This window comes from Ambystoma mexicanum, chromosome 8, assembly GCF_040938575.1.
Source record: "Ambystoma mexicanum isolate Mex_15411 chromosome 8, UKY_AmexF1_1, whole genome shotgun sequence".
Classification (NCBI taxonomy): domain Eukaryota; kingdom Metazoa; phylum Chordata; class Amphibia; order Caudata; family Ambystomatidae; genus Ambystoma; species Ambystoma mexicanum.
The window spans coordinates 654,382,024-654,405,947 of record NC_090929.1 but is presented as its reverse complement, the minus strand read 5'-3'; the positions used below and the strand labels follow the sequence as shown (position 1 = coordinate 654,405,947).

Sequence of the window (23,924 nt, the reverse complement as noted above, 5' to 3'; positions counted from 1 at the left end):
TGCAGTGTTTGCTTTTCTGGTACTGAATCAAACTACTTTTACAGGATGCGGTTTTTCCATGATTCCCCCTTTCCCCCAAAAAAAACCTGCCCCCGATCCTCGTGGTATTTATAATGATGTAGCTGTCCTGCTATTGTTTTGGATTGCATCCCTAATCCCTAAATGCATTTTTCTCAAGTTAAATCTCAAGATGCTTCCATCATATTCTTTCTGGCCTGTGGCTTAATTTCATTCCAGTAAGTAAAACTGCCTTCTTTACTGGCCCTCCATCTTTTATTATTCAGAGCATTTGTAGAGTGCAGCATGCGCCATCTCCATGGTATCAAGGTGCTGGACCACCTAAACAAAGGAGCAGACTCCAGAAAGCGACAAGCCTATGAGCCAGATGACTTGGCACAGAAAGCTAGATGATGATTAATGTCCTGTTTAGTCCGAGAAGTGCAGTGAGCTCCCTAAAACCCGAACTAGCTGCCTGATTCTTAGTGTGTGCAGGAAAAATACATACATACATTTAGTGGAAGAGAACTTTAAATGTCTGTGTAGTGCTTGAACTTTGGGATACATTTTAGGACCCAAATTGAAGATTTGGTGACCAATGCAGAAGTACCTGAAATGGATTCTCTTGGCAATGGTGAGATATTTTAATCTGGTGAGAGAAGGGCAAAGATGATCAAATCTTTGTGATCTGAGAAGCAAGAGAGTGATGGAGGCTGAATTATCGGCGGTCTCAGGGTGCAGTACTAAATGATAACCATGTTCAGACTGTTCTTTTAATCTAGCCTGGAGATGATTCGTACATGTATGACTGACTTTATTACATAAGGCTGAGCATGGCAGTATGCTTCATTTTCATTGTGCATGCAAAAGAAAATGTAGCAAGCTCTCTGGTCAGAGGCAGGTGGTGAAGAGACTGACGATGATGCAGAGAGTTAGTTATTTGCCCTCAATATCCTGCAGCGGGAAGTATGGGACAGGTCTTGCAGCCAAAACAATGCATTTCCAAGTGCAAAATGCGGAAGGTTTAAACGTTGGGCACGTTTACTTTACGTTTCATGGGGGACTATTTCAAGAATGTAGCTTTAGCAGGTTCAACTCGCCTCAGCCATAACTGGTTTGGTTTCTCCTTAGTATAATGAACCAGAGCAGGATTCATCTTTAAGGTCTTCTTCGGTGTCCAACTATATGGTCTATATAGCCTTCTCTTATTTGGAGACTGTAGTTTTGGGACCTGTTTTATCCTCACTAGTGTCTTAAAGAACCTGAGTTTAGTTTTCAGCGATATAGGATTCAAATGGACCAGCAACCTCAAAGGTAAAGTTGACATTAAGTGCAGGATTCTCCGGCAAGCCTGTTCATGCTTCCTCTCAGCCACCTGATAATCTTTTTTAGTCTCTCAGAGCAGGGAGAAAACTCAAATGTACTCTGCCTTTGCTCCTCTCAAAAAGGAGTCACATTGCTTTACTTCATAGAATAAATGATGTGACCAAAATTCAAAACTCAAGGAGTCCAAACAGCCTACTCTTAACCTGTTATTTGTGCCCTATGACCTGTTAAAAATGTAGTCTGTGTTCAGGCCTTGTATTGGAGGTGTAGAGGAGCAGCTGAATTCCTCTACAGGAAGTTCCGCCCCTATTTTGCCTATATGCTGGTAATCGGAAATTGTGCAATCTGCAATGCCAGTAATGGTACCTATACCACAAAGAATCTTTGAGACAGGTATCCATTAAGAAAGCCCTATTTGAAGTATCGCCGAAAGACTGATGGTCTCCTGAGAGAAGCACCTGAAGAAGTGTGAAAAGGAGAAGCTGCTGACTTCACGAAAGATGGGAGTGACGCACTGGCAAGGTGATATGATGATGAAGTAACGAAGCCAAAAGGCTTTTATGTCCGGAAAGAAGATTGCACGTGTGAAGAGCACTGCAGAAAACAAGCGAGTCTCCATGAAGGAAGAATGATTGGAAGCTAGGTGTGTCGCAGCAAAGAATAGGCTTGAATTCGAAGCAAGACCAAAGAGGCTGTCTGGCTTGATGTCAAAGACTAGAAGCAGCCAAGAACTGGTTATCAGCTGCAAAGAACAGTATACGTGAGAAGCCGAGGCATCCCTTGTTAAGTCGCAAAGAGAGAACACCCAGGTTTTTTCATTAAAGACTATTATATGCTAGAATAGGAGGAAATTCACGGTCTTTGACCACTTGAGCTGAGGATAAAAATAGATGAGCATGGTGCACCAGATTGAAGATGGCGAGTGCTCAAACTCCCTTGTATTCCCTGGGGCGAGAAGCTACTGCAAGGCTGAGTTTAAAGACAATGTGAATGGCATACAGCATGAGTGAATGGGGTGGGGAGATGCATGAAGTTCACCCACCAGCACATGCTCACACTCCCTTATATTCCCAGAGGCGAGAAGCTACTAAAAGGCTGAGTTCAAAGACCATGTGAATGGCATACGGCATGAGTAATGAGAGATGTTGGGCTAATTGCGTGGGGAGATACGGTCAAGTTCACTCACTGGCACCTGGGGTACCAGCTTACGTGCTGCTAGAGCATGAAATGTTCCAGAAGGGTACAAGCGTGCCAACCAAGCGTTAAGTACTGAACCGCCTTTCTCCGCAGGATGTTTTTTACTGTCTGGAAGGTTTCCTTTGTTCCTGGACTAGTGAGCTGAAGTCTGGGAAAAGGCGAACGGTAACAGATCCCCACAGTAATTCTTTCCTGTCTCTGGCAGCAGGAAGGAGGATATCCCTGTCACGGTAACTGAATATTCTGGCAATGATGGGGCGTTCCAGTGCCCGGCCTCGCCGGCAATGATCGCTGTGCCCGTTCCACCTTGAACATATTTGTGACTGGTGTTTCACCCCGAACTTCCACACGCATATTTTCTACGAATTTCTGTTACCGATTGGTGTGGTTATTCCGTCTTGGTCATCCTTCTAGGTCTACGTTCTTTGCCATCACTTTCTTGACTGTTTGTTGAAGTACAGCCACTTCCCGTTACAAGGCAGTCACCTTGTCCTCACCTTCGCCTATGCGTTGCGCTGCCTCAGTCATCCAGCCACAGAGTTTATCGATTTGTATATCTGAGACGTCAACTTTGCAAGTAAGGGTGTGGATTTTTGCGCCAAGGTTGTCCGTGCTACTTTTCAGGGCCAGTAGCGTTTGGTTTAGGATCGACACATCGGTTGGGTGGGGACCCTGGTTTTGTTCTGGATGGGGTTGCGGCTGATCTGATCGCGCAAATTGATCCATCTTGGCCTGTCTTTTGGGGTTGCCCCCTGCACAATGGCCACTGTAGATGCACACTATGTTCGCGTTACTTTGACTCGTGGTATGGTCTGTCGTGTCACGTTGGCGAGGTGGGTTGTCTGAGGACCTTAATGGTGCACCCTGCTTCCGTTGGGAGTTGGATCGTGCACTCCATAGGAGCAGTAATGCCGAGATAGTCGGTGTCTGTTTGGTCCCAGGCATTGGTGCCTGTCAGGTAGGTATGAGGATGTAGCAGGGCCAGTCCAGGCGAGCCCCCAGTTTTATGAAGAGAATGTTGTGGTGGGTTCCCCTGGGACAGAGGAGGCGATACCAGTGATAATTTCTCTCAGGCAGTGCCCCGTTTGCTCCTCAGCGGTAGCTAAGCCCCGGGCTTGTGGGTAGGCTCTAACTCTTTCCAAGTGAATGTGGTGGTAGTCCCCACAGTGAGTTATGCTGCCGGGCCCATCTGCCAGAGGTCGCCAGGGCTATGGTTCTGGGTTTATGGAGTGTCCCTGGGCATCTCTTTGCACTGCGCTGCCTAAAGCGGGCGGCCCCTCACTCTAGAGTATATGTGTGGCCTAGTTTAAGTATTTAGACGTTTCATGTATGGCGCAGTTTTTCCAGGCTAGCTGGGAGGATTTTGTGCTGTGCCACCCCCCACCTCACCCCCCCCATCCCCCCCGGCGCAGGTGGAGGGGGGGGTCTTCAGCTGCATAGCCCGGGCAGCACGCTGCCCGCCTCACTTGGCACTACTCTGATGGTGGGCGGTGGTGGGGCAGGCACGACTGGGGTCTCGGCCACACAGCCAGGGGAGGGAGTGGCTGGGTCTCGGCGGGGTCCTTCTCACGCCCCTGCTCGATATCGCCCGGTCAGTGAGGCTGGACTCATGTGGCCGGGGTAGCCAATTTCAGCCCGCAATGTTGTGTCCGGCCTACCAGGGGGCCCTCACCTGGGACAACTGCAGCGTCTGCAGGTCCTCACATCGGCGGTATCATCAGGAAGGATCCCCCTGGGCAAGATGGCAGCCGCAACGGGCTCTGTGAGAAGACACTGAGGCGGTGAGTGGCTACTGATTCCCCCCCCCCCCAACCCCCCAGCTCTTGCGCGCTCTACACTCCAACTTGGACTTCTCTTCACACCTTAGCATTATTGTATTACGCCGCGACCTATTTCCCCCCCCCCCCCCCCCTTCCACCTGCATTTATTCCTTGGCTTGCACGATCCGAATGCCCCAACCTAGTCGGACCATTTTGCCAAGTGACTCACCTGTGGATAATCAGCCTCTAATGAATGAGGTCTTAGCTAAAGCTGCAGAGCACTTTCAGATAGACGCTCAAGAAGAGTGACTTTGCAGAGGAAATCATGGGGGACAAGAAGTCCATTGACCAAGCCATACCAATTCTGAAGTCTATCCAATGCAGAATTGACCCCTCCCTCCTCACCCCCAATCTCACCCGGGCAGTCAACCCCCAGAATTGAAAAATTATTCAGGGCCGCCCCTTCCGACCCACTTTACATAACGGGCAGCTTAAACCCGACTCATTGGTAGTTACTACCACCAGGAAAAGAGCGTGGCACCTCTGCCATCATCTGAAGCTCCCCCAGACAAGTAGAGCAAGAGGATATATGGTTTAGGAAGGAAAGTGGCTTCCACTTCCGCTTACCAGGCAAGAATCGCGAATACCACCACTCTGCTGGCAAGTTATAATTGTCACCAATGGGAGCAAGTAGCTGCCCTCATTGCCTCCGCACCAAAACCACTAAAGGGCCAGTTAGCCCAGATTGCGTCAGAGGGTAGGTCAGTGTCCGGGTGCATTCTGAAAGACTTTTGACGCAGCAGACAATGCAGGCCGGCTCATTGCAGAGAGCAATGTCATCAAGAGACACGCTTGGCTGAGACAGTCAGGGTTCAAACCCGAGACCCAGGCTACTCTTATCGACATGCCAGTGGAACCGAATGTCTTGTTTGGGAAAACGGTAGAGGAGGCACTCAAAACTGCCAAAGAAGAATAAGATACCCTAAGGTCCCTGGGACAATTAACTAACAAACCCACGAACCAAAGGGGCAATAATATTTTTTGGCGCTCACGCGGCCAAAATTCCCAGAGGGGTTCTAATTACTCACAGGGGCAGGGTACATCGTGGGGTGGAAACCAACAGACTACCCAAAGTTACACCAGCGGTAACCAAAGGGGCGGTGGTAGAGGGAGAGGTAGCCCAGGTAGAAGCGATACACCTCCCAGCAAACAGTGACACTCCGCTCAGGGTCCCTTCCCATGCATCCCCAGTAGGGGGGGGGGCGCATTTCCACGTTCACCCAGGCACGGGAAGGGATCACCTCGGACAGATGGGTGCTGTCCAGTGTCCGCGGGATACTGCATCGAACTGTTGGAGCGTCCCCGCAACCATCCTCCAAGACAAAGAATACACTCCCTGGACCACCAAAAGATCCTCCTCAAGGAAATCGTCAATCTTCTCAAAGGACACGATAGAACTCGTCCCGGGCAACCAGGTAAACAAGGGTATTTATTCAACTTACTTCCTTGTGCCAAATAAAGATCTGACAATGCGCCCAGTCTTAGACTTGCGTCCTGCAAACAAGTATGTCAAGCGCCAAAAATTTCACATAACTACACTCCAAGAGGTAATCCCCCTCCTAAAAAGAGATTACATTGCAACATTGGACATGAAAGATGCCTATTTTCATATTTCCATGTTCCTAGCGCACAGAAAATTCTTGCGCTTCAAGGTGGACAATCAGCACTACCAGTTCAAGGTGCTGCCCTTCGGTATAGCCTTGGCTCCAAGGGTATTCACCAAGGTACTGGCACTGGTGGCGGCACATCTACGCAGGGAGGCAATCCCAGTGTACCCTTACCTGGACGACTGGCTCATGGGGGAGACTCCAGTAATTTGCAGATCCAACATCCAAAGAACGATCAACCTCCTCTTCGAATTGGGTTTCTCAGTCAACTAGAAAAAATCAAGCCTGGTGCCAAGCACCTTCAAACAGTTCCTAGGAGCAATCTTAAACACCCAAGAGGGGTTGGCCTTTCCATCGGAGGAAAGAATTCGGAACACACTACTGCAAATTCCTCATTATCTGTCCGGTCGCCAGATAAGGGTGCGCAAAGCAATGTGTTTGCTAGGCATGATGGCGTCATATATTTACCTGGCTCCCCACGCGTGCCTGCGCATGTGACCCATGCAGGAATGGTGTGGTCTCAGGCAAGTGGTCAGTGGGACTTTCTAGTGGTTGTTTCACCAACACTAGTACAAAGTCTTCAATGGTGGACAAGAGAGAACCTGACAAAGGGGAAACCCTTTTACGATCCAGAGATACAGGCGGTGGTCACTACGGACGCGTCCCTGTCAGGGTGGGGAGCACACCTCCTTCACCACACAGCTCAACGTCTCTGGTCTCACACAGTGGCCAAGAATCACATCAATCTGCTAGAGCTTCTGGCAGTCTAGAGAGCGCTTTGGGCGTTCAAACCCCACCTGTCGAACCTGTCAGTGCAGATCCTAACAGACAGCACGACAGCAATGTTTTACATAAACAAACAGGGGGGGTACTCGTTCGCCAAATCTGTCCAGGCTTGCCCAGAAAACCTGGATATGGGCACTGAGACGTAACATTTACCTGTCATCTCAGCATGTTCCTGGGGATCTCGATTCACTAGCGGACGCTTTGAGCAGAGACCCTCTCCCGAAAGAAAACAAATGGTGTCTACACGAAAAAGTCGTAGGATACCTCTTCTCACAGTGGGGTTTCCCCACTATAGACCTATTCGCCACAAGCGAAAACAGACAATGCCCAGGATTCGCATCCAGGTTCAACCAGCTAGGTTCCATGGGGAACGCTCTATGGATGAACTGGTCGGGGAGGTTTGCCTACGCTTTTCCACCAACCCCTCTGATGAGGAAGGTGGTCAACAAGATGCACAGTGAATCGATGACGCTCATCCTAGTTGCTCCCATGTGGGTGAGACAACTGTGGTTCCCGCACCTGTGCAAACTGGCGGTGTGCGAACCCATCAGACTCTCGTGCTGGCACAACCTACTATCCCAGCACGAAGGACAAACGGTGCATCCTCAACCCAGCTTAATGAACTTGGCAGCGTGGCTCCTGAAGTCCTAGAGTTTGGCCATCTCAATCTACCACAAAGATGCATGGATATCCTAAAAGAGTCAAGGAAACCAAACAGCAGACACTGTTACTTGGATAAATGGAAGAGATTCGTTATTTGGTGCCAGAATAAACAAATCGACCCAGTTGATTGCACCCCTTCCAATATGGTCACCTACATGCTCCACCTGCTGGACGCAGGGTTGGTATTTAATTCACTCAAGGTACACCTGGCAGCGCTGTCAGCCTACACCACCTCACATAACAAGGTGTCGTGGTGGAAAGTACCAGTGGTTAAAGCCTTTATGGAAGGGATAGAGACTCCACCCTCCAATTTCGAACCCAACACCAGGATGGGACCTTAATGTGGTGCTTACTAAACTCTTGCCCCCCTCCTCCCCCCCTTGAACCCATGCATAAAGCTAGTCTCAAACACCTGACCTATAAGACTGCCTTCTTAGTAGCCATTACATCAGCGAAATTCAGGCTCTGTCAGTGCAGGATCCTTTCTTTACTGTTCATAAGGATAAACTGGTTCTACGAACTCACCCTAGGTTCTCACCTAAGTTCATTTCAAAATTCCATGTTAACCAGTGCATTGAGCTACTGGCCTTCCAAGAGCCCAAGAGCTCTGCTGAGGTGAAACTACACACACTAGATGTGCGAAGAGCGGTCCTCTACTACGTAGACCAGACCACTAAGAAAGACAGATCAACTATTCGTCTCCGTAGCTACAGGCAGAGAAGGAGATCACGTCTCTAAAGGTGCCATCTCAAAATGGATAGTCAAATTTATCCAACTGTGTTCTTTCAGATAACTCTGCCTTTTACGCCAAGGGCCCACTCTAGAAGAGGCACTGGGGCCACTCTGGCTTTCATTGCAAATGTACCCCTTGACACCATTTGCAAAGCAGCTACATGGAGCTCTAGTCACACCTTTTACTCAGCACTACTGCATTGACACTCATTCCAAAACAGATACTCAAGTGGGACAAGCGGTTCTAAGACATTTATTTGCTCATGACCCTTCTCACATCCCACCTCCTTCTAACACTGCTTGCTAATCTGTGCACAGTATGTGATCTAAGCAGATTCCACAAGCCTCAGAAGGGATACATTACTCACTGTTATCGTATTTCTGATTCTTGTATCTGCTTAGTCACATGCGCCCGCCCTTCCTCCCCTCTGAGAGAATGCGCATGGATGCTTGTAGTCTTATCTATCTGCTTGAATAATCTGTACTCGCGCTACTCCTCATATTACCTCATGTCAGAAAAAATACAATCTGAGGGTCCTAGACGCGTGAGGGATCATGGGTACAGTGGACGTCACACTAGGTATAGTATTACTGGCACGCCCTAGGTCGACGCCCATTTTCGAGTCTCAAAAAACAAACTGTAATACTCCACAGCTTCCACTAGATGTCGGCCTATGCACAGCATGTGAATCTAAGCAGATACAAGCATCAGAAATACGATTACGGTGAGTAATGTATCCCATATGTGTGTGTATATAAAGGCAGCTTGGGGAATGCACTCCAGTGAGGAGCTGTGGGGCGGGGCAATGTCCCTGCAGCACTTAAGAGGAAAGAAAATACTGCTGTGATTCCTGGCAACACAGTATTTCTTTATTCATAAAAATGCGTCAGGAAAAGGAAACATCCTGGCCAAAAAAACCACACGTTTCGCGGTATGCAAACCGCTTGATGACGTAGGTTACAAACACAGATGATGGACTGCAATTTGAATCATGGCAACTCTCTGGTAGTAAGTAGAGAGTGTCTACCTGCTAATTGCCGCTTGTTTCATGTTTTACCAGGCGGCCATCGTATAACACTTTAATAATATATAATCCACATGAGTTGGTGCACATAATTAACATTTTCACGCAAGACATGAAAGACAGTCCTGAAATGTTTTGACCTGAATCCGCTGTTGGAAAACCAATATAATAGAGGTAATGCTGTCGCCATTATAGATAAAACAACTTGCAGAAGAAACATTCGCCTTGTTCATGCTGAATTAATGTATATCTTATATTGGGTGACATTGCGTAAAATGCAAAGGCTTGTGTGCTGCAATTGACTGCTAAATAGAAATGAAAAAGCAGCCTAGGCGAAATATTAATGAGCACTAGTGCTTGTACTCAGCTGGAGCAACATGATGCTGACCTGCGTGTGTCATGTCTTGTGATTAGATGCTATATCTCAATATGTAATAAAACAAGAGATGGCATTATCTGCTCAAAAAGCATCTTAGTAAGTGCAAGTATCAAACAATGGCATAGTAATATTACCTATTTTTTGGGCTGTGTAAATACGCAAAAGTGAGAATATGTAAACATGTGCAAAATGCATTATAGCAGCAATAATTTGCATAGCAGCAAAAATAAAGTGCATAGTGCTCTCCGTCTATGCATGCAACTCTAATACAAATGTAAATCTCCTCCATCCAATATACATGTGTTGCCATTAGTGCCCACATTGTATTAAATTAGAAAACATCCCTTTTTTTATTTTTCTCAGAGCCTTGAGTGCATGCATGGGCTGCTTTTGAAAAAAGATGTAGCTTCTTTTTATAAAGTGCATAGTGCGTGCAAATATTGCTCTGCTCTAAAGTGCTTGGTGCATAGTATATCTATATTCATAAAAATGCCTATTAATCATATTTGTTGAATGCTTACCCATATTAATACCTCTTATACATTTTTACAAATACAGTTAAAAATCCCTATATGCAGGACCTCATGTGGTTTATCGCAGATATTATCAATTAAGCAGATTAAAACAAGCACAAAAATCTCTGTGTAGGAAGGGCCACTTAAAAATAAGTACCAAAAACTGAACAAACTTGCAAAATTCAAAAAATAGACTAAAAAACTCATTCTGAAAAAGAAGCAACTTGAACCATGATTACATATGTCAACACCAGATGAATCGTCTACCAAAGATAATAGACTAAAGTGCTCGTGCAAAGAGGTCACAGATACGCTTCAACATAATATATCAAAAAATATATATATATATTGCCCAGTAAGTTCCTAGGGTAAATAGTGTCAACAAAATACATGTGAAATCTAATACAAGCAATTCAAAGGAAGGATCTACAGAGGACCTCATGTAGCCAGGAAAGTATATAACTCTTCATAGAGGTTATGACTGACCCCTGTTTTGTTGTTTTTTTTTGTCTCGCGTTCCAGAATACATTTGGTTTCCAATTGTCTCAATGTGAGCTCACGGTTGCCACCTCTAGGTGGTTTGGTGACTGTATGTATTACAAAAAAGGTAAATCTCTCCAATTTACCACCATGTTCATTCTTAAAATTAAGTGCCATTGGGTAAGTCGGATCAGCATTTTTAATTGCTCTGATGTGCTGTACCACCCTCAATTTCAGTTTACCGTTGTTACATGTGCACTTTAACATGTATACCACATTCAGTTTCAGGTAATCCTAGATAAAAATCTTAATTTTCTCTCCTAAAATGGGATGTAAATAGCAGATAGTATTCACAGCATAGCTGCATGCTTTACATTTAGAACATTTTTGGAAGCCCAGTCTTTTGATATTCATCCAACTGGCCCCCAATTGATCAGAAAGAGGACTCATGAAACTGGGTACAAGGGTATCTTTAAATAAAGATGACCTATGGAATGGAATGTTCACTTTAGCCGCCAGAATATCGCCAAGATGTTCATTCAACTTAAGAACGTGCCAGTGTTTCTGTATTGCCTGGCGAATATTCTGGGCACCATTACCGTAGGTCAAGATGAGACGTGTATCTGAGTTGTCTACGATCTTGGCTTGTGCAGTATTGGAAACCAATAATGAACAACGATCCATATCTCTTGCTTTTAGAAAAGCTCTCTCGTACTTTTATTGGATAACCTCGATTTTTGAACCTGTGAGCCATCAAGGCACATTCGCTGTCAAAGGTATTCATATTTGAACAGTTTCTACTAAATTCGTAGGGGATACTCCATTTTAGGGCTGTGGGATGGCTGCTCTTTGCATGTAGTGGAATATTTGAGCTAGTAGGCTTCCTATATAAACTGGTAGTAAGTTCGCCTTGATCCACAGTGACTGCAATATCCAGAAATAAAATATCTGTCTTGCTGTGACTCGGTAAATTGTAAATTTAGCTCATTAATGTTCAGTACATTAACGAAATCAAGCCATTGTCATGGTCTCTGCTTCCAAAAGGTCAGGGTTTTCCCAACTCCCTTGGAAGCAGATCCATAACCCAGGTTCCGATGCCAACCAGTCCCAATTGGGACCTTTTGGACCCAGTCCTGGCGCCAGTGGCACCAGGCTCATAAATATGCCCAGTCCCAGCGCTGGAAGCGCCGGGCTCATAATGCTTGGGTGGACTTACCTTCAGCAGACCATGCTGCTTACTTGCCTGCCAGTTGAGCCTCTGATCCTCTTCTGTTTGGAACTACTTTTCCTGTTGGGTGGGGCTGGAGCCACTCCCTAGATTCAGAACACTGGAACTCTTCTGGAAGGCAGGAACTCTTTTCTTACCAGGAACTCTTTTCTTACTTAGGCGTGGCTGTGGAAGGAGACACCTAAGCACTACAGGAGGCTATTTAAACCACACCCGGTGGATGAATCTTGCTTTGCGTTATTCTGCAACCTCTGCAGCAGAACGCTCATCGTGTCTTCTGCATCCGGTCCTGGGCCTAAGGAAAAAGGCTTACCATCCTGAATCCAGTCTTCAGCAACACCTATAAAGACAAGAAAGAACAGGTTAGCATTCCGGCATCTGAAAGGCAAAGGCTTACCATCCTGAATCCAGTCTTCAGCAACACCTATAAAGACAAGAAAGAACAGGTTAGCATTCCGGCATCTGAAAGGCAAAGGCTTACCTACTCTTCGTGCGCTCCGGAGGTCTTCACACTGCATTCCGGAATCTGAAAGACAAAAGTTTACCAACTCTTCGCACGCTCCGGAGGCCTTCGGCGCTGCATCCCGCATCTGAAAGACAAAACAAGGTGCGTTTAAAGACATTGGGGAACTTTAATACTCACGTGCCATTACTCCTTTCCACATCTAATCCAGTGGGTATTCCGGCACCCTGCAGCCGCTCCGAACTCGTACCTGCAAAATAAAAAGACAGTTAGAGCGCATAGTGAAGCAGGCAACAAGCGCTTACTTACGTGCTTCCAGGCGCTTCTATTCATCACACGGGCTCCATCTTCAACTCACTTCAGCCCGTCATCCGCCATCGCCGGAACCCTGCAAAACAAGAGACATCATTACTAAAGACTTTAAAGACATTTGAATGACTCGAAACTTACCGTTCGTGCAGTAAACAACGGACAGCAGTCCTCTGAAGTCAAGAGGCCTGCGCTACCTATCCAGTGAAGAAACTGGTTACAGCACCCTGCCCCGAGGCAGATGGAGAGCTCGGCATTCACTTACCTAAGGTGAGAGCGTTAACCTTTGGGGGTCTACAGGAGAGGAGAAGAGGAAAGAGATAGGGACACCCCAATAACCCCAGTTCATTAACCCCATATTTTCTATCTGCAGACATCTTACTCTACACGTCAGGCATACAGTGCACAGAGGTCCAGCCCAAAGAGCCAACCGGGTGCTACACATCACCTTTGAAGATACGGTAGTCGCCCAGTCAAGACCGGCGCCTCTGCGAGAATCAGGTGAGCGTTACAGAACGCAAAGCCTACCGCAAAACTCTCGCCCAGGCGCTATGGAAACCTCGGATACTGACCCCCTAGCCCGGTTACTTGGGGAACTAAGGACAGAAGTGCATGCAGCTCGTCGGGAAACGAATGCTCTAAGAAGGGAACTAATTATTTCCAAGGAGAGAACAGACAATCTTGCTAGACAAGTGCTACAGTCACAAGCCGGACAGACCCCGTTACCCGCATCAGGGGCAAATCTTCCTTCAACATCCTCTATGAATCCAGTGCAGATCAACCTACCTGGGAATGTACCTCTGGCTCCGCCCGAACGATTTTCTGGTGACCCAAAGAGGTTTGCAGTATTTATCAATCAGTGCCGGTTGCACTTCTTATGCCGGCCAGCAGCCTTTCCAACTGATCAAGCAAAAGTAGCTTTTGTACTTTCGTACCTTAGTGGCAATGCGGCAGACTGGTCGATCCCTCTAGTTAATCAAGATGATCCGGTTCTCCATGATTTTCAAGCCTTTCAGCTTAGTATGGAAAAACTGTTCGCAAGACATTCACAAGGGCAGGCCTTGGACAATGAGCTTCTTTCGTTGCGACAGGGTAATCAAGACCTTTTGGCTTATATTGCATCTTTCAATAGACTAATAGTGGAAACTCAATGGCCTGAGGACAAAAGGATTACGCTGTTTTATAGAGGTCTACGTGGAGAGCTCAAAGACGTTTTAGCCCAAGTAGTGAATCCCCCACAAGACTGTTCGGGTTATATAGACTTGGTCGTTCAAATAGATCACAGGCTGCAGAACAGGAAGGCCGATCGTTCCAAGTTTGATGCTCGAGTATTTTCCAAACCGCCAACTCCTTCCAAAGGAGTAGACTCCGGGGAACCCATGCAAATAGGGGGTCTGAAAGGTCCTCTAACACAAAGGGAGCGGGAAAGGAGGAAACAGTTGCAATTATGCCTATATTGCGGAAACTCAGGGCACTTTCTTCGAGACTGTCCGGTGAAACCTGCCAAGAAGGCAGTAGGAGCTGCAGTTACCAAAGTTACAAACTCTGAGCAGGGAAACGACCTCGCCCGACAAGAATAGAGGTCCTCTTGCCGAGCGTGAAAACCAGTTCCGTGACCTCGCATTTCGTGATACCTATGGTCCTCATTAGCCCTGATAATCCGGATCGATTACATGCAATTGAAGCTTACGTCGACAGCGGTGCCATCGGCAATTATGTGGATCATGAAATGGTTTTGAGGATGAATCTAACTCTTTGTCCCAAGGCTGTAAAGGACGTCATTACTACGGTGGATGGTACGGAGATAGCCTCCGGGCCAGTAACGCATACCACTCAAGAGGTGACGCTAGTAAGTCAAGATGGACACCATGAGAAGATCGTGTTCGATGTGATCAAGGCCCCTCAGTTTCAGATTATTCTAGGAATACCTTGGTTAGAGAAACACAATCCTCTGATCGATTGGCGAGCAAGAACGGTCCAGTTTCCAGAATGTGTGTCTACTTGTCACCCTCCACCTGATGTTGCACTGGCCGCAATTTCTTCAGAGACTCCCCAGTTACCTCCCGAATACCTAGAATACCAAGATGTTTTCCGGAAGGATCAGGCTAACTCTCTACCTCCTCATAGGTCTTATGACTGCCAGATAGACCTGATACCTGGATCTACTCCTCCTTGTAGTAGAATTTATGCCCTCACCGAGCCTGAGAACCTTCACCTTCGACAATACCTGGATCAATACCTGGCAAATGGGTTTATTCGTCCTTCCAAGTCCCCTGCTTCTTCAGCTTTGTTCTTCGTTCCAAAAAAGGAAGGAGACCTTAGAACTTGTATCGATTATCGCTCCCTGAACCAGATCACCGTTAAGAATAGATATCCGTTACCTTTGATCCCTGAACTCCTGGACCAAGTCAGAAAAGCATGCATATATACAAAGCTGGATCTTAGAGGAGCTTACCACTTGGTGCGAGTAAAAGAGGGCGATGAATGGAAGACGGCCTTCCGCACCAAGTATGGGCTATTTGAATATCAGGTCATGCCCTTCGGACTTTGCAATGCCCCGGCCGCCTTTCAATATTTTATGAACGATGTCCTCAGAGAGCTCATAGATGTATGTGTTGTTGTTTACATTGACGACATCCTCGTTTATTCTTCATCGGAATCTGAACATCGGAAACACGTGAAAATGGTCCTCGAAAGATTGCGTCAACACAAACTTTTCGCTAAGTTGGAAAAATGTGTTTTCAACGTGACTGAAGTTGAATTCTTGGGATTCATATTATCACCTGGCGGAGTGCGTATGGATTCAAAGAAGGTCGATGCAGTTCTCAAATGGCCATCACCATCCTCCGTAAAAGGTGTGCAAAGCATGTTAGGCTTCGCTAACTTTTACCGCAGGTTTATCCCCGAATTCTCTCGAATAGTCCAGCCCATCACTGCCTTGTTAAAGAAAAACAAACGTTTTGAATGGTCTACCGAGGCGGAACAAGCTTTCCAGGATTTGAAGACTAAATTTATCTCTGCACCAATCTTAAAACACCCTCGCCCCGAACTCCCCTACATCGTGGAAACTGATGCTTCAAGCCTTGCCATGGGGGCAGTTCTATCACAAAAGGACCCGGTAACCAATCAGTTGCATCCCGTGGCATTTTGGTCCCGCAAATTCTCGCCTCCTGAAATCAATTACACGATTACTGACAAGGAACTTCTGGCTATCAAGTCTGCCTTTAAGGCTTGGCGGCATTATCTGCTGGGGGCCCGACACACCGTTACTGTGATTACGGATCACCGAAACCTGCAATATTTGAAGACCGCAAAAGCCCAATCCTCTAGACAACTCCGTTGGGCATTATTCTTTGCCGAGTTTGACTTCATAATTACCTATCGACCTGGTACAAAGAACGGTAAAGCCGATGCCCTTTCTCGGATGGGAGTGGAAGAACACTTGGTCAACCCTAAACCTGTACCAATCATTCCCGAACAAAGAATTCTGGGTGTAATCGCCACAGAATCCATAGAGGAAGTTAAGGATAAAGCCAGGCAACTTGTAACTCCAGCAGACATACAGAATTGGCATCTGCAGGGAAAGGACTTTGCAGTAAAGGACAACTTATTGTATTTCCAAGAACGATTATACCTACCCAGCACAGATTTACAGAAAAAAGTAATCTCTTGTTATCACGACTCTTTAATGGAAGGTCATCCCGGTATAGCCAAGACCTCAGAAAAGATCAAGCGCTACTTCTGGTGGCCGTCTTGGAAAAAAGATATCAGAGACTTTATAATGTCCTGTGGAGTATGCGCCCAAAACAAGAGTCAAAAGGAAAGACCAGCAGGCCTCTTACGCCCTATTGACATCCCACCTCGCCCTTGGCATACGCTTTCTATGGACTTCATCACCGATCTACCTCCATGCTCCGGATACAATACGATTCTAGTAATCGTGGACTTATTCTCCAAGATGGCGCATTTCATTCCGCTCAAAGGCTTGCCAACAGCAGCAATTCTGGCCCGAGAATTTCTCGAAAACATCGTCCGACTGCACGGTTTTCCTTCGGTTCTAATTTCGGATCGAGGTAGTCAATTTATTTCTCATTTTTGGCGAAGTTGCTGTCGGTCGGCTCAAATTGATGTGAGACTATCGACCAGTCACCACCCTCAGACCGACGGACAAACCGAGAGGACCAATCAAACTCGAACAGTATTTACGCTGCATGCTGCAACAAACTGAAAAAACTTGGAAAGATATCCTTTGGATAGCCGAGTATGCCTACAATAACTCTGTCCATTCGGGAACTGGGAAAACCCCGTTTTTTCTTTTGTACGGCAGTCACCCTCGAACCTCGGAGTTGGATCCCCTCCAAGATCTTGAAACACCAGCAGTAGACTACCTGCATTCTACAATCACCCAAGCCTTTAAGGAAGCTGTTTCTCACCTTCAAAGGGCTAAATAACAATACAAGAAAGGAGCAGATCAACATCGGAAGGAAGCCCCTCACTATCAAGTAGGGGATCAAGTCTGGTTATCCACCAAATATCTATCTCTAAAAGGGCCACGCACATTCAACCCAAGATACCTTGGTCCCTATTCCATCACTACCATAGTAAACCCAGTAGCGGTCAAGTTGGACTTGCCCCCGCACATGAAGATACATCCGGTCTTCCACGTCTCTCTATTAAAACCCGTGCAACCTCAAACCCGACTAACCAAATCTCCAAAACCTATCCTAGTGGATGGAGAACTCGAGTTTGAAGTCAAAAGCATTCTGGACTCCAAGATCTCCAAATCTAAACTATTCTACCTAATTGACTGGAAAGGCTACGGCCCCCAAGAGAGATCCTGGGAACCTGCTGAATATGTCCACGCTCCTCGCCTAATCAAAAGATTTCACCGAACATTTCCTGACAAGCCAAAACCCCCGGAGAAGCCCGGTTTGGGAGGGGCCTTGAGGGGGGGTACTGTCATGGTCTCTGCTTCCAAAAGGTCAGGGTTTTCCCAACTCCCTTGGAAGCAGATCCATAACCCAGGTTCCGAGTGCCAACCAGTCCCAATTGGGACCTTTTGGACCCAGTCCTGGCGCCAGTGGCACCAGGCTCATAAATATGCCCAGTCCCAGCGCTGGAAGCGCCGGGCTCATAATGCTTGGGTGGACTTACCTTCAGCAGACCATGCTGCTTACTTGCCTGCCAGTTGAGCCTCTGATCCTCTTCTGTTTGGAACTACTTTTCCTGTTGGGTGGGGCTGGAGCCACTCCCTAGATTCAGAACACTGGAACTCTTCTGGAAGGCAGGAACTCTTTTCTTACCAGGAACTCTTTTCTTACTTAGGCGTGGCTGTGGAAGGAGACACCTAAGCACTACAGGAGGCTATTTAAACCACACCCGGTGGATGAATCTTGCTTTGCGTTATTCTGCAACCTCTGCAGCAGAACGCTCATCGTGTCTTCTGCATCCGGTCCTGGGCCTAAGGAAAAAGGCTTACCATCCTGAATCCAGTCTTCAGCAACACCTATAAAGACAAGAAAGAACAGGTTAGCATTCCGGCATCTGAAAGGCAAAGGCTTACCATCCTGAATCCAGTCTTCAGCAACACCTATAAAGACAAGAAAGAACAGGTTAGCATTCCGGCATCTGAAAGACAAAAGTTTACCAACTCTTCGCACGCTCCGGAGGCCTTCGGCGCTGCATCCCGCATCTGAAAGACAAAACAAGGTGCGTTTAAAGACATTGGGGAACTTTAATACTCACGTGCCATTACTCCTTTCCACATCTAATCCAGTGGGTATTCCGGCACCCTGCAGCCGCTCCGAACTCGTACCTGCAAAATAAAAAGACAGAGCGCATAGCGAAGCAGGCAACAAGCGCTTACTTACGTGCTTCCAGGCGCTTCTATTCATCACACGGGCTCCATCTTCAACTCACTTCAGCCCGTCATCCGCCATCGCCGGAACCCTGCAAAACAAGAGACATCATTACTAAAGACTTTAAAGACATTTGAATGACTCGAAACTTACCGTTCGTGCAGTAAACAACGGACAGCAGTCCTCTGAAGTCAAGAGGCCTGCGCTACCTATCCAGTGAAGAAACTGGTTACAGCACCCTGCCCCGAGGCAGATGGAGAGCTCGGCATTCACTTACCTAAGGTGAGAGCGTTAACCTTTGGGGGTCTACAGGAGAGGAGAAGAGGAAAGAGATAGGGACACCCCAATAACCCCAGTTCATTAACCCCATATTTTCTATCTGCAGACATCTTACTCTACACGTCAGGCATACAGTGCACAGAGGTCCAGCCCAAAGAGCCAACCGGGTGCTACACATCACCTTTGAAGATACGGTAGTCGCTCAGTCAAGACCGGCGCCTCTGCGAGAATCAGGTGAGCGTTACAGCCATTCCTGGTCTGTCGTCCCAAATTACAAACAAATCATTAATGTAGCATAGCCACAGTGCTATTTTATCTGTATGTTTGCGATTTCTGGGATGCCAGACAACAAACTTCTCCCACCAGCCCATTGTCAAATTCGCATATGAGGGTGCAAACGTTGTGCCCATAGCAGTGCTTTGGAGCTGAATGAAGAACTCTTTATTGAAAAGAAAACAGTTGTTAGGCTGAGTTTAATCATCTCTAATATCATGAGACCATGTTGGAGGTAATTCATGGACCTGGTATACAAAAAGTGCTTGCATGCTTTAAGGCCATCAGAGTGTCTAATTGATGTATAAAAGGAGACCACATCCAATATCGTTAGTAAGACGATTCCCATGGTATACCTTCTATCCTACTACTCAAATCTTTAGTATCTCTTAAGTAGGTAAGTAGGAAGGCAAAGTTGTAACGAAAGTAACCAATATATCTCCATCTCCATGGTTCTGAAGTCTGTGATGTCATCCACATTGGAAACTGAGTCTGGGAACCACAGCGTGGTGTCGGGCCACCCAGCAAGGCATGTTTCTTTTAAAAACTCTTAGCACCCGCGTAGGAAACTACACAGGTGCTAAGAGGTGTGGTGGGGGAGGGAGTAAGGAAGGGGGTGCTGGCTAGCAGCACCCAAGGTGCTCGGAACGCAGGCTTATACCAGACAATGCGGCCCATGTTCGAGCATCCTGATTGGCTCGAGCCCCACTTCCAGGTTGCTGAAGAATGTTCTAACTTGGTACAATGTGTATGTTGAAAACATGGGAGGAGGTGAATGCTTCGTTGATCAAGATAGCAAATTTGTGTGGGGATATGATTGCCAATGTCTGCTCTGGGCCTTGATGAGCATTAAGGAGTACAAGCGAAGAGCGCAGTAGGTGGGGTGGTGGGCAGGGAGAGGGTGGTGACAAGAGTAACTTTGGGGAAACTCGAGGATCAGTGATGTACAGCATGATTGAGTGCGCTATATTATGAGCACAGGGATGGTCTGTGGTTGCGAGAAATGCATGGGGGTGTCCTAATGGTATCTTGAAGGCAAAGGTTTGACCCTTTGGTGCCGTCCAGGCCCTGACAGACACAAACAAGTTATGTCCTTATCTTTGTCCATCATTAGATGAGGATGCCTAGGTAGTTGTGTTGAAGTAAATGTGGAGGACCAATGGACTGTGGGAGGTGGCAGGACTATGGTCATTTGACCTTGGCAGGATGACCGAGATCGGTATTAACCAAATTGTTTTAACACAATTGTTTGAATGCCCGAATTGACCGAATGTCAAGGGTCGGAATTGACCTTTACACAATTGATATATTCCCCCCCTGCATATATGTACCAATTGACCTTCACAATTCGGTCAATTGTAGTTCAAACAATTCGTATACAACCACCGAGATCCACTTGCACCAGCTGACCAATTTCTCCATCTTGCTTCTTCTGCACCTCCGCAACCCTTTGACAACCTTCCCAGGATACTCCTAGTCTTCTCTCTATCGCCTCCCAATTTCTTAATCACTATACTCCTCCATTCCTCCTCCTCCTGTCTGTTTCACCACTCCACTTTGATAGCCCTTCCCTTTTAATAAGCTCATCACTGTTCGCTATCTTCTACTTGGGGCCTGTTGCCCCTTGCAGCCTATGGGAACAATTGTGCCTCCCTATGCGATCAGTGTGGCTATTGGTTGATTGGCTCCACCCTTAGTGATGGCTTGCAATTTTGATCTTGTATTTGGGGTTCGTACCTCCCCATGGGTGGTACTCTTTCTGCATGCCACACCCTAGCCTTGCCTTTGAAGCGGGCTGCTTAGCTGAAAAATCCTTAAATCTAGATGTCTGGGGCCTTATGAGAGGAGACTGTTAACTGCTCGAGTTGTCTGTCTTTTATGTGGGACCCACTCCTCCCCTTGTGATTTTGGACATGAACTAGGAGTAGTACCCTCTTCCACACCAACTGGTGTTCTTGACATCAAGGTTGTCCAGACACAGGTGGCATCAAAAACAGGAGGGGGGAGTTTGGATGAGAAGAACAATGCCCCAATATCTTCTACTCCATGAACCGATCCAGAAACTGTAATTGATTTTCTTGATCCTAACTCCTCTCAAAATCGGGATACTGACGAGAGATACTGACCTAGACACTGATGTGGAACCACCATCATCCAGGAAATAGCATTGTTTTGTATGGCATGAATTGGAAGCCCTATGAGAGAATGGGACTGCCCTTCATGGAGACTGTGGGAAAGGTGACACTGCAGACATTGACTGGCTCTGTGGAACTTTGTGTTCCCCTGCCTTTTGCTTTATTCTACGCCCTAAACCACCCCCATACTCTAAGCCATGGAGGGTGGCATATGGGGGTTTGAACTCCCTGTGGCTATATGACTGCTGCCTAGATTCTGTACTCTATGAACAGCTCAGATGGCTAGCTGGGTGTGATCTACTCTTGGGTTCATGCAGTGAAGTTGGCTGCTGTGAAGGTTCTCCTTCTGTTGGAACAACTTTTCCTTTCTGCACCTGTTGGATTACTATTGAGCCTATGTAATCACACTTTTCAGGAGTATTTCATTGGGTCTAGCACTGCCCAATTTTTTACTTTCGTTCTGTGGGGCTCATAGGCAGTACGCTGACTTTCGGTTGTAACACATCCACCCCACACAGCCGCCCCACCTGTTGGTGGACAAGGTTGTCCATATGCCCTCCTTAGTTTCCAACTCCTTCTACCATGTTTCCTTTATGCTGTGCAAATGATTGCCTCCATCATATTTGCAATGGCTTCATTTCTGTGAAGACTGATTTGAGGCATATATTTGTTCTTTTTAAACAATATATCATTGAATCTCAAGATCCAGCCCTTCTTGCTCAGAGAGTAATTCATTATCTAAGAAGCACACAGTGGGGGAAGCCAACAGACATAGGGGATTGGCAAGTTCATTGCAAGTCCTTTAATATGCATTCGCGTTTTTAATAATGCAAAGTGTGCAGGGTTCTTGGAGTAAGACAACAGATTTCTGAATTTATAATAAATCTTTATTAACCCAAGTCAGGCTGGAAAAACTCCCATCTTGTCCTACACTATGGTGGGATTTCCCTACCAAACCAAAAGTCTATGTCCAAAGGTTCAACTTATGAATCTGTGTCTAAAACCTATACTTGTCCTCACATCTAATCTTATACAATGTGTAGGGATGTCGGCAACTAACAAAACAGTGTTCAACGAAGTTTAGGCTGTTGTCCAACTTGCAGTTTTCTTTCCGCTCCCTTGCACAAGCATAAAACAGTTCCCACAAAAGTTTCAGGATTACCTTAAGTTCATGATGGTATGGACTTGGCCAATACTCGGGGTTCCCTTCCCCAAGTTGCAAAACGTAGTTCAAAACATCTTGGACTCGTCCTCAAGTCAAAAAAAAATTGGACCTCAGAGTTCCCTTCCCCAAGATGCACTTTCAATGAGGTAATGTTTCCCAGGTTTCTTAAAGTTCTGTGCCACACTTGCACATTGCATATGGTTAGTCTTTATACAACAAGAAATATCTTGACTGAAGGATGCAGTTTGTTTGTGTTCACTTGCTTTGAGAAAGTTATATTTCTTTTAAGGTTCAATATATGTTCTTTTCATTAATTCAAAGTAGGCTTGATTTATATATTCAATACATGTAGTATTTTCACTTGTATTGAATTGTTGTGTAGGATGGATTAATTTGAATTATGAAGTTTCAAATATTAATGTTCTCCACAATTCAATATTTAAGCATGAGGATGGCTCTGTATTCAGTTCAGAGTTCAAAATTGAATATTGGTGTTGATTTGGATTGCTTTGATGTTATATTTAGTTTGTTCTGTAGTATTGTGCCATTGTGATTTACTTTAAAGCTTTCAAGCATGGCTACTACTCGCAGACTTTCGATACCGTGCTTTCATGTGCACGTGACCACTCCCTAACAAAGTATTCTCAGGTATTTAGAGATTAAAAGTTCTATTGTTACTGTATTGGCTAGGATTCGGATCAGAGATCTTCGACAAAGTGAATCGTGCCACGCGACCAGTCTAATACAAAGTAACGTTGCACGGGAGATCCAACACTCTCATGCCGGGTTTCTAGCTTCATGGAAACTCACTGGTTGCTTCGTAGCGAGTTGCAGCAGCGCAGATCTCTCTGCCTTTCGCTCTCCCCTTCAGGGCTCCAGCTCCTGCCCCTTAGACGCTCCGGGGTTGACTTCTGTCCCCAGGAGAACAAGCAGTTCGTATCCCAGGACAAAGGACAGCCTCCCTGCCCAGCTCCCCTGTCAAGACTCCTTTGGGTTCCACAGAACCCGAGTCCATGGGCTGCTCTCCTGAACCGCCAGCATGCTCCAGACATACAGCACCTCGCTGTTTTCCTTTGTCTCTCTGCTGTTTCTCTGCCCTTGCCGCCAGTACTTCTCTCGCCACTGCCTTTGCTGCCACCGTTTCTCTTTTCAGGCAATCCTGATAGGGGGGGGGTTTCTATACACCTGCAGCCCTTCCACAGGCTGCAGGTGGGGATTTGCAATTCGCCCTGCCTGACCATCATTAATGTATTTGTATTTTATTTTGTATAGCGCACCAGGCCCGAGGGCATCCGGGCGCATATCATAGATCAACAGGTATATGAAAGAGTTGCAACAATCAATTACATTCACTCGAGCAAATAAGTTACATCAATCAAATGACGTTCATAAAGGGTCAGTGGGACATGCCTGACCTCTACTACTCTGTGGGCCTCTTCCTCGTCCCAGTACAGAGTGGTAAAAGCATCTTGTCTTTATTAATCTTGGTTGCTTTTATAGGAGGAAGTCATGGGTGTTGTCTCAAAATACCCCATGGAGTTGGGAGAAGGGTTGGGCTGGTCATATTAGTCAAAGGGGATACCATGCTTCTCCCAAGGGCATCCCACTCTCCAAAGACCCTCCCTCGCTTGTCAACCCCCAGACTCAGGATCCAAGAGCTATGGCCTTTCCCTGGCCACCTGCACAG

General features: G+C 46.5%; 1 protein-coding gene across 1 annotated transcript in view; it reads left to right on the top strand.

Moving 5' to 3' along the window:
* Positions 1-23,924, top strand: part of VAMP3 (vesicle associated membrane protein 3) — a 262,440-nt gene that overhangs the window by 107,905 nt on the left and 130,611 nt on the right. The gene's annotated exons all lie outside the window — the stretch shown is intronic.